Source organism: Carlito syrichta, unplaced genomic scaffold, assembly GCF_000164805.1.
Source record: "Carlito syrichta isolate Samal-C Ts95f unplaced genomic scaffold, Tarsius_syrichta-2.0.1 Scaffold308961, whole genome shotgun sequence".
NCBI classification, from domain to species: Eukaryota; Metazoa; Chordata; class Mammalia; order Primates; family Tarsiidae; genus Carlito; species Carlito syrichta.
The window spans coordinates 9,252-20,609 of NW_007253057.1; the positions used below are offsets into that span (position 1 = coordinate 9,252).

The 11,358-nt window shown below is 43.3% G+C and overlaps 1 pseudogene; it reads left to right on the forward strand.

The window, feature by feature from the left end:
• LOC103268898 overlaps positions 1–8,998 on the forward strand; it is a 9,861-nt pseudogene extending 863 nt beyond the window's left edge.
• Positions 8,999–11,358: the final 2,360 nt, after the last annotated feature.

Here is an 11,358-nt window from a genome sequence, read left to right on the forward strand (position 1 = left end):
CACCGAGCCGGGCTAGCAGCCTGCTTTAATTCACAGATCAGAATATGGCAGTGAAGAGGGGAAAGTGACTGTGCAAAGTCAACAGTGAAGCAAAACTCAGCCTGTAATCCTGCGCCTTTGGGAGGCTGAAGTGAGTGGATTGCCTGAGCCCGCGGGTTCGAGACCCACCTGGGCAGCGAGACCTCATCTCTACAATAAATCAAAAAATCAGCCGGGCGTGGTAGCGCACGCCTGTAGTTCCAGCTACTTGGAAGGCTGAGGTGGAAGGATCGCCGGAGCCCAGCAGGTCGAGGCTGCGGTGGCCGGAAGCGGCCACTGCACTCCAGTCTGGGTGACAGAGTGAGACTCCAACTCAAAAAAAAAAAGAAAAGTGGTGCTGAGTTGGGCATATATGCTTTCTTACTTGGAAAACAACATCATGGTTATCTGTTAAATAGTGGCAGAATCTTAGGATCAACTTCTCTGAGTAAATTTTATTTTAAAATGTAATATAAATCAAATGAGATTTTTTTTTTAATTGGGAATTCCCATTAGTACAAAGCTATATTTAAGATTTAATCATCTGGAGACTAGCAATTACTAAGTGGTCTACAGTTGTGCAAACCATAAAAATGTTTCCAGAAGAAGTAATTATACCAGAATATGAATAGTACCCAGGCCTGAACAGCCTGGAGCACATGAACCTGACTTCCTGTGGGGAGATATAAGTGAGAGCCCACAGTCTTCCTGGGAACAGCACAGACTCCTGGCTCAGGCCTGTGACCCTGCTGCCAAAGGAAGAGGTCTGGGTTGACTAGAAAGCAGGGATAAAGTTCTACCTTAAAATGTAATACTGTATCCTCAGAATGGAGCTGTAGGTTTGAGTCTGGGAAAAAGACCTGTCCTAGGAAAGTTGGTTTAAAAAAAGAAAGACTACTCACCACTGCCTCCTCTCCATCCCTCCCCAGCTTTGTGGTACAGGGAGAACTGACCCATCTGGGAGCTTGGGGTCTGGGGCATCCATTTGCCACATGGGCATAAATCAGGAGTAAGGGTTTTGGCACAGTTACTCATGAGACATTAGTCCATTGTATAAAAGACACCTCCAGTTTTGCTAAGCTAGAAAGCACTATATAATATTTTTAAATGAGTTTTCACGTAACTTAAATACAGACTTAGTATTACCCAAACATTTTTCTTGAGCTGTACTGTCCAGTAGAACATTCTGATAGGAAATGTTTTGTACAGTCTAATACAGTAGCCATATATGGCTGTTGACCACTCGATATGTGATTAGTACAACTGAGGAAGTAAATGTGAAATTCCACTTGTAAATTCAATAGCCACACATGTCTAATAGCTACCATATTGGAAGATCTTAATCGCTAAAGGTAAAGTAACTGCAACAGCCTAACCTCATACTAGGTTACATTACATCAGTGATGTAGATGACATTAATGTATTTTGCTTAATGAATTTTTTTCAGTTCAGTCACATTTGAGCAGTGCTTCATAGTTTATAAATTGCCCTTCCTTCAAAAATCTGTTCTGCTCTGATGGCTACCCACTTCTAAAATGTAGAAATTATAAGGCTGCTATTTCTACGTTTTCAGTTCTCCAGCCTAAGCAGCTAAATCTATGACATTGTTCATAGAGTTCTCACCACTTGGAATATGTACTATCGAATGTCTTCACAGTTTGTCAGTAATTTTAAGAATGCCTTGGTCAAGCCGGGCTCAGTGGCTCAGTCTGTAATCCCGCGCCTTTGGGAGGCTGAGGTGAGTGGATTGCCTGAGCCCGCGGGTTCGAGACCCGCCTGGGCAGGTGAGACCTCATCTCTACAATAAATCAAAAAATCAGCTGGGCATGATAGCGCATGCCTGTAATTCCGGCTACTTGGAAGGCTGAGGCGGGAGGATCGCCGGAGCCCAGCAGGTTGAGGCTGCGGTGCCCGGGAGCGGCCACTGCACTCCAGTCTGGGCGACAGAGTGAGACTCCAACTCAAAAAAAAAATTTTTTTTTAAATAATAAAAGAATGCCTTGGTTGGCTGGGCGCAGTAACTCAAGCCTGTAATCCCAGCACTTTAGAGGGATGAGGTGAGAGGATTGCCTGAGCCCGGGGGGTCGAGACTAGCCAGGGCAACTTGCACACCTTCCAAGTTCTAGCTACTTGGAAGGCTGAAGAGAGAGGATCACCTAAGCCCAGCAGGTCAAGGCTGCGGTGGCCATAATCATGCTACTGCATTCCAGCCTGGGCAACAAGTGAGACTCCAACTCAAAAAGTTATTCAGGCATGGAAGTGCATGCCTGTGGTTCTGGCTACTTGGAAGTCTGAGGTGGAAGAATCACCTGAGTCCAGTGGGTCAATGCTGGGGTAGCCATGAGCATGCCGCTGCACTCCAGCCTGGGTGACAGAGTGAGACTCCAACTCAAAAGGCGGCCTTGGTCAATACACCATTCTCAAGCTGTTGGCTGGTGAGCACAGCACAAGATCACAGACTTCCTGAGATCTGATAGGTCTGTGGATGCAGCCTAAGCTTGCATTAATGGTTATAGCAGACATCTCACAGTTCACTTAACATTGGACTTACAGTCCAGCAAACAGCCAGGTCAACTGAAAAATACCATGTAAAAACTTCCACCTGGAGAGTCAAGGTCAGTTTGGGCTCTTAGGTCAAAAGCAACAAACAGCTCTCCCTAATATAAGTAAAAAGTCATTAATTACAAAGATAGGAACTCCAACTGATTTATGGCAGTTGGAGAACCAGCATTAAACTGGGTTTAATAACAAGTTAAGGAAAGTTAATAACAGGCACTAGATGTAACAATACGGCTGGGATGCTGGTGATGACATGGGTAAAGCCCATTCTTATCCTTTAATCATTTGCTTAAAATACAATGTCATGGACAAAAGCAGAATGGACCAAACAGGTAGAGTATCTCCAACCTGTTAGAGAAAATATGGTTCCTTCAGCTTTAATATGGGGAAACAGTTACCTGGATTGACAATATCACTATAACAATTTCTGAGAAAGAAATCTGAATACCTTTAGGAAGGAAAAAGGTATGCTGAGTTTTTTTTAAAAGACATGTTTGTGACATGCATGATAAGACCCTTCAGAAGATATATAAGGGGGACCCCAAAAATCCGGAATTTGTTTATTAAAATATTGTGTATTAATTTTACATGCTTAAACTTCAGTCACCTTCAAAGTACTCTGTTTAATGCAGTATACCTATCAAGACACTTTTTTCACGGCTCAAAACAATTTTTGAACTTGTCAGTTTGAACTCGTCAATTTTGATGCCTTTTAGTGCTTCTGCTGTTTTTTGTTTCACCTCTTCCACACTGGCAAAACATTTCCCTTTGAGGAATTTTTTTCATTCAGGGAAACAAAGTCACTTGGAGTGAGATCAGGTTGATAGGAAGGGTGGGGTAGCGGGGTCATGCTGTTTTGAGTCAAAAACTATTGAACACTCAGTGTGGTATGGGCAGGTGTGCTCATAAATTAATTACCCGTTGTGAAATAGGCAAACATTAAAAGAATCTTCAATGGAAGGCCAAGGCGGAAGGATCACCGGAGCCCAGCAGATTGAGGCTGCGGTGGCCGGGAGCGGCCACTGCACTCCAGTCTGAGTGACGGAGTGAGACTCCAACTCAAGAAGAAAAAAAAAAAGAATCTTCACAAAAATTCACTGAACTCAAACGCAGCCTCTCAACAACACTAGCCGATACACTGATGCTGATGAGTCCCTTGAACACTTACCTGGGGGGAAGCCTTACTACAAGGGACCCGCCCTCCAAAAAAAAAATGCCACTGGGGTGGGGAAAGTTCCCTCACAGAGACTACAAAGCCATGCTTTCTAAGTCTTAAGCCACTAGTTATGTAGTGGAGTACTGTCAAGCATCTAAAGAACTATTGTGTTTTAATTTGACCCACCTGACTTTTTTTTTTTAATTTTTTGCATTTAATATCACAAATTCACTTAACTACACTAAGAAGCCAGTATCACCGGGCTCGGTGGCTCAGCCTGTAATTCCGCGCCTTTGGGAGGCTGAGGTGAGTGGATTGCCTGAGCCCGCGGGCTCGAAACCTGCCTGGGCAGTGAGACCTCATCTCTACAGTAAATCAAAAAATCAGCCGGTCGTGGTAGCGCATGCCTGTAATTCCAGCTACTTGGAAGGCTGAGGAGGAAGGATCGCTGGAGTCCAGCAGGTCGAGGCTGTGGTGGCCGGAAGCGGCCACTGCACTCTAGTCTGGGCGACAGAGTGAGACTCCAACTCAAAAATTTAAAAAAGCCAATATCCACATCTTATCACAAAAATTCTCATAAGAAATACAGACTCCTGCCTGGTGTGGTGGCTCATGCTGTAATCCCAGTAGGTGAAAGGCGAGAGGATTGCCTGAGTCCAGGAGTTTGAGACCAGCTTGGGAAAGTTGGCAAGACCTCGTCCATACAATAAACCAAGAAAAATTAGCTCGGTCTGGTGATGTAAACCTGTAGTTCCAGCTACTTGGAAGGCTCTCCTGAACCCAGGAGGTCAAGGCTGAGGTAGCCATGAGTGTGCCACTTCACTCCAGCCTGTGACAGAGTGAGACTCTGACTCAAAAAAAAGGAAAGAAGCCGGGCTCGGTGGCTCAGCCTGTAATCCTGCGCATTTGGGAGGCTGAAGTGAGTGGATTCACTGAGCCTGCGATTTGAGACCCGGCTAGGCAGCGAGACCTCATCTCTACAATAAATCAAAAAGTCAGCCGGGCGTGGTAGCGCATGCCTGTAATTCCGGCTACTTGGAAGGCTGAGGCGGAAGGATCGCCGGAGCCCAGCAGGTTGAGGCTGCTGTGGCCGGGAGCGGCCACTACACTCCAGTCTGGGCGACAGAGTGAGACTCCAACTCAAAAAAAAAAACGTGAGGGTACTGGAAAATACAACCTTTAATGAGAAATGTGTTTGTTTTCTATTGCTTTTATTTTTAAAAAAATTACCACAAACTTAGTGCCTTAAAACAACACAAACATATTACTTTACAGCTCTGGAAGTCAGAAGTAGAAGTCTACATACACCAGGTCATCAGGGCTACACTTCTTCTGGAGTGTCTTGGAGAGAATTTGTTTCCTTGCCTTTTCCAGTTTTTCCGGGCTGCCCTTGTTCCCTGGCTTTTACCCACATCATTCCAGCCCCACTGTTTCCATCAGAACATCTTCTGTCTCTTTGTTTTCTGCTTTCCTCCTGTGAGGACACTTGTAATTACACTTATGATTAGGGCTCACCTGGATAACCCAGGATAATGTCCCCATGTCAGGATCCCTTAATCACATCTGTCAAGTCCCTTTTGCCAGGTAGGGTAACATTCATAGGTTCAGAAGATGAAGACATGGGCATCTTCTTGGGGGACTTTTTTTTTTTATTTTTAAATCTGTGGGAGCATTCAATTAGAATGCAATGGAGTTCTCATTTGAAACCATGAAAGCCAGGAGGAAGTGACAAAATATTTCTCAAATGCAAAAACAAGAACTGTCAACCCAGAATTAATATACTTAAGGAATGAAGGAGAAATCAAGACATCCTCATATGAAGGAAAACTAAGATAATTTTTGTTGAAAGATCTACCCTAAAAAAAAATAGCTAAAGGAATTTCTCTAAACAGGAAATAATAAAAAATAAAATCATGGACCATTAAGGATGAAGGAAGAGGCTGGGTGCACTGGCTCATGTCTGTAGTTCCAGCACTTCAGGAGGCTGAAGTGGGAGGACTGCTTGAGCCCAGGAGTTCAAGACCAGCCTGGGCAACGTAGTGAGATCTGGCATGGTGGTGCCTGCCTGTAGTACCAGCTACTTGGGAGGCTGATGTGGAAGTATCAGTTGAGCCCAGGAGGTTGAGGCTGCAGTAAGCTGTGAGCACTGCCACAGCATTCTAGCCTGGGCAAGAGAGAGAGACCCTCACAAAAAAAAAAAAAAAGAATGAAGGAAGAAAGGTTAAAAGTAAAAATGAACCGGGCTTGGTGGCTCAGCCTGTAATCCCGCGCCTTTGGGAGGCTGAGGTGAGTGGATTGCCTGAGCCCGCGGGTTCGAGACCTACCTAGGCAAGTTGGCGAGACCTCATCTCTACAATAAATCAAAAACAATGAGCTGGGCGTGGTAGTGCGCGCCTGTAGTTCCAGCTACTTGGAAGGCTGAGGCGGAAGGATCGCTGGAGCCCAGCAGGTGGAGGCTGCGGTTTCTGGGAGCGGCCACTGCACTCCAGTCTGGGCGACAGAGTGAGACTCCAACTCAAAAAAAAAAAAAAAAAAAGTAAAAACGGGTAAATGCAAAATGTAGTTCTTCTATTGACTTTTCACTAGTGATCAAAATGAAAGCATGAATGATAGTATATATAGAGGAAATATTTAATATATGTAAATATATTTAAGACAAATATAATGGGGGAGAGTAAAGGGACACAAAGGTAGGTAAGACTTTTCTACACTTCATGTAGATTAGAGAAATGTTGACACCAGTAGATAGTGATACATGATTTATGCATAATGTAATACTTAGAGCAACCACTAAAGAAGATATACAAAAAGATACACTCAAAAACGTTATAGGTAAATTTTTAAAAATTCTAACAAATAATCAAATAACCCATGGAAAGGCAGGGAAATTAAAACAGAAGAACAGCAACAAAAATCCAGAACAAACAAAATAAAATGGCAGACTTAAGCCCTAATATACATCAATAATCACATTTAATATAAGTGGTTTAAATACACCAACTAGGCCAAGCACAGTGGCTCAAGTCTGTAATCCCAGCACTTTGGGAGGCCGAGGTGAGGTAATTGCCTGAGTCCACGGGTTCAAGAACAGCCTGGAAAACTTGGCGAGACCTCATCTCTACAATAAATCAAAATATTAGCCAGGCATGCTAGTGCATGCTTGTAGTTCCGGCTACTTGGAAGGCTGAGGCGGAAGGATTGCCTGTGCCCAGCATGTCGACGCTGGAGTGGCTGTGAGTGTGCCATTGCACTCCAGCCTGGGTGGCAGATAGAGACTCCAACTCAGATAAATAAATACACCAACTAAAGACAAAGATTGGCAGAGTGTATTAAAAACATGACTCAGCTAGATGGTAACTATATATGGTAACAAGAAACTCATTCCAAATACAAAACTAATATGATCATACCAATTAATGGAGAACAAAATACTTGACAAAATTCAGCCTTCGTTCATGAGAAAAACTCTCAAAAAAATAGGAATAGACAGGAATTTCCTTGACTGATAAAGACCATCTATTAAACAAAAAAACAATCTGGCAGTCAACATTATCCTTAATGTGAAAGACTGAATGATTTTTCCCTAAGATGAAAATAGAGTGAGGATATTCATTCTCACCACTACTATTAAACAAAATACTGAAAGTTCTAGCCTGCACAATAAGAAAAGAAAAAGCACACAGATGAGAAAGGAAGAAAAAAAAATTGTACCTGGCTGGGCGCAGTGGCTCTGCCTGTAATCCCAGCACTTTGGGAGGCCAGGGCGAGAGGATTGCCTGAACCTGGGGGCTCGAGACCAGCCTGGGCAACTTGGTGAGACCTCATCACTAAAATAAATAAATAAATAAATAAATAAGCCAGGCGTGGTAGCACACGCCCTTAGTTCCAGATACTTGGATAGCTGAGATGAAAGGACCACCTAAACCCAGCAGGTTGAGGCTGCGGTAGCCATGAGTGTGCCACTACACTCCAGCCTGGGCAACAGAATGAGACTCCTACTCAAAAAAGAAAGAAATGAAAAAAATTGTATCTATATACAGATAATGTGATTGTCTACATAGAAAATACCAAAGAAGGCCGGGCTCAGTGGCTCAGCCTGTAATCCCAGCGCTTTGGGAGGCTGAGGTGAGTGGATTGCCTGAGTCTGCCGGTTCGAGACCCACCCAGGCAACTTGGCGAGACCTCATCTCTACAATAAATCAAAAAATTAGCCGGCGTGGTAGCGCACACCTGTAGTCCAGCTACTTGGAAGGCTGAGGCAGAAGGATCGCCGGAGCCCAGCCGATCAAGGCTGCAGTGGCTCAGTCGTCCTCCATCCGCTGATTCCCGCAGCTTCCAGCCCGTAAGGGGAGGCTCTGGGCCGAGCAGGCTGGGAGCCCTGCCAGGCTGGAGCGCTGCGGGCTGGCGGCTTCCTCGTTAAACCCCGCGCCCAGCACTGCCTAGTGCGGCCCTGTCTAGTTGGGGCTGAGGGCGGCCCCAGGCCGCCCGCACTTGGCCTCACACTCTTCCCGGGAGCTTCGCTGGCTCGTGAGTGATTTCGTCCTTGCACCCGCAGGGCCCCATTCGAACCAAAACCGTGAAGAAGGCGGCCCGGGTCATCACTGAGAAGTACTACACGCGCCTGGGCAATGACTTCCAGAACAAGCGCGTGTGCGAAGAGATCGCCATTATTACCAACAAGAAGCTCCGCTACTACTATGTCACGCATCTGATGAAGCAGATCCAGGGGAGCCCGGTGAGAGGCATCTCCATCAAGTTGCAGGAGGAGGAGAGAGAAAGGAGGGACAATTACAGTCTGGAGGTCTCAGCCCTGGATCAGGAGATCATTGAAGTAGATCCTGACACTAAGGAAATGCTGAAGCTTTTGGACTTTGGCAGTCTGTCCGACCTGCAGGTCACTCAGCCGACAGTTGGGATGAACTTCAAAACACCACGAGGAGCAGTTTGAGTACTTCTGTGATGCCATAATATTTTCAATAAACCTGGGACAACAACGACAAAAAAAAAAAAAAGAAATCATAACTAAATAGAGATATATGATATTTGTAGATTGGAAGACTCAGCACAGCAAGCTTCCCTAAATTAATAGATTTAATGCAATTCCTATCAAAATGAAAATAAGATTTGTTGTGTTATTCAAAGTTTTTTATGAAAATGCAAAGGAACTAGAATACTTATAATAGTTCTCCAAAAGAAGCATAGAGTGAGAAGAATCAGCCTATCAGTCAACAAAACATGTGTGGTGTTGGTGATGATAGATATAGACCAGTTGGACTAAATGGAGAACCCAGAAATAGCTTCACAGCAAATATGACCAACTGATTTCTGACAAAAATTACAAAAACAATTTGATGAAGGAGTGATAGTTTTTTCAACAAATGTTGCTAGAACAATGCATAATCCATAAGCAAAAGAAAACAAAACAAAAAAGTGACCATCAAATGCTACAGAATGTTTAACTCAAAATGTGTCATTAACTCAAATGTAAAACAAAAACTATAAAACTCTTAGAATAAAACACAAGAGAAATTATCTGGGACCTAGGATGAGGCAAATATTTCTTTCTTTTTTTTTTTTTGAGTTGGAGTCTCACTCTGTCGCCCAGACTGGAGTGCAGTGGCCGCTCCTGGCCACCACAGCCTTCACCTGCTGGGCTCTGGCGATCCTTCCGCCTCAGCCTTCCAAGTAAATGGAACTACAGGCGCATGCTACCACACCTGGCTAATTTTTTTTATTTACTGTAGAGATGAGGTCTTGCCAAGTTGCCCAGGTAGGTCTCGAACTCGCAGGCTCAGGCAATCCACTCACCTCAGCCTCCCAAAGGCGTGGGATTACAGGCTGAGCCACCGAGCCCGGCTTGAGGCAAATATTTCTATTAGAATTTGCAACAAAACACTGTCTGTCCATAAAAGAAAAAATTAATAAACTGACTTAATCAAAATTTAAAACACCTACTTTATGAAAGATTCTGTTCTTAGGATGAAAAACAACTATGCAATGGGAGAAAATATTTGCAAACCGTATATCTGACAATCGACTAGTATGTAGACCATTTAAAGACTCCTCTCAACCCAACAGCATAAAACCAAACCATGTAATAAGAACATGGTCAAAAGACATGAAGAGACATGTTACTGAAGAGGATATGTGTATGGCAAATAAGTACATGCAAAGACATTCAACATCACAAGCCATTAGGAAGACACAAACTAAGACCATGGTGAGATATTACTATGCACCTATTAGAACAGCTAAAATAAAAAAATAGCAAAAATACCAAATGCTGACAAGGATGCTGAGAAAGGATGAACTGCTTGTGGGAATGTAAAATGCACTTTGCATAAATAGTAAGGCAGCTTATTTAACAACTAAACATGTAACTACATACAACCCAGCAATTGCACTCCCCGTGTACTTATCTCAGAGAAATGAGGACCTGTACATTAATGTTCATAGCAACTGAACATTAATTTTTTAAAATTAACATTACTTTATAAATTATTAACATTTTTTATTCATAAAAGCCAAAATCAAAAACAACTCAGATGTCCTCCAGCAGCTGAATGGCTAAATAAACTGGTATAGCCAGGCATAGTGGCTCACACCTGTAATCCCAGTATTTGGGGAGGCGGAGGCAAGAGGATTTCCTGAGCTTAGGGGTTGGAGACCAGCCTAAGCAATATGACAAGACCTCATCTCTACAATAAATAAAAAATCAACCAGGCATGGTGACACATGCCTGTGGTTCCAGCTACTTGGAAGAATGAGACGGAAGGATTGCTTGAGCCCAGCAGGTGGAGGATGCCGTGACTGTGAGCATGCTGCTGCACTCCAGCCTGGGTGGCAGAGTGAGACTCCAACTCAAAAAAATAAAAAAAATAAACTGTGGTATAGTCATATCATGGAATGCTACTTAGCAATAAAAATAAATGAACTATTGACACAAGCACCAACTTGAGTGAACCTGAAGAACAGAGTGTGAATATGCTGAATGAAGGAAAAAGATCAATCTTAAAAAGTCACATTATGTAACATTTTTGAAATGACAAAATTATAAATATGGAAAATGGACTAGTGGTTGCCAACAGCTAGAAGTAGTTGGGAGGGGATGTTTACAAAAGGACAGCACAAGAAAGATCTTTATGGTGATGAAATTATACAGTCATGGTCACATGAATATACATGTGTGATAAAATAATAGAATCATATATAAATTTTATTTGTGGCTTTGATATTGTACTGTAGTTATTATGATGTAACCAATGAGAGAAGTTGGGTGAAGGATACATGAGACCTCTTTATACTGTCTTTGCAACTTCCTGTGAATCAATGATTTCAAAATTAAATTTAAAAACATGTAAATGTTCTAAATACCCTTATTATAGGGCAGAGATAGATTGAATAACCAAAATCATAATTCAATCATATACTGCCATTCTTCATATGAAGAAACTCACTTTGAATTTAAAAAACAAAAAACTTAGCCGGGCTCAGTGACTCAGCCTGTAATCCCGCGCTTTGGGAGGCTGAGGTGAGAGGATTGCCTGAGCCCGCGGGTTCAAGACCCGCCCGGGCAACTTGGCAAGAACTCATCTCTACACTAAATCAAAAAATTAGCCGGGCGT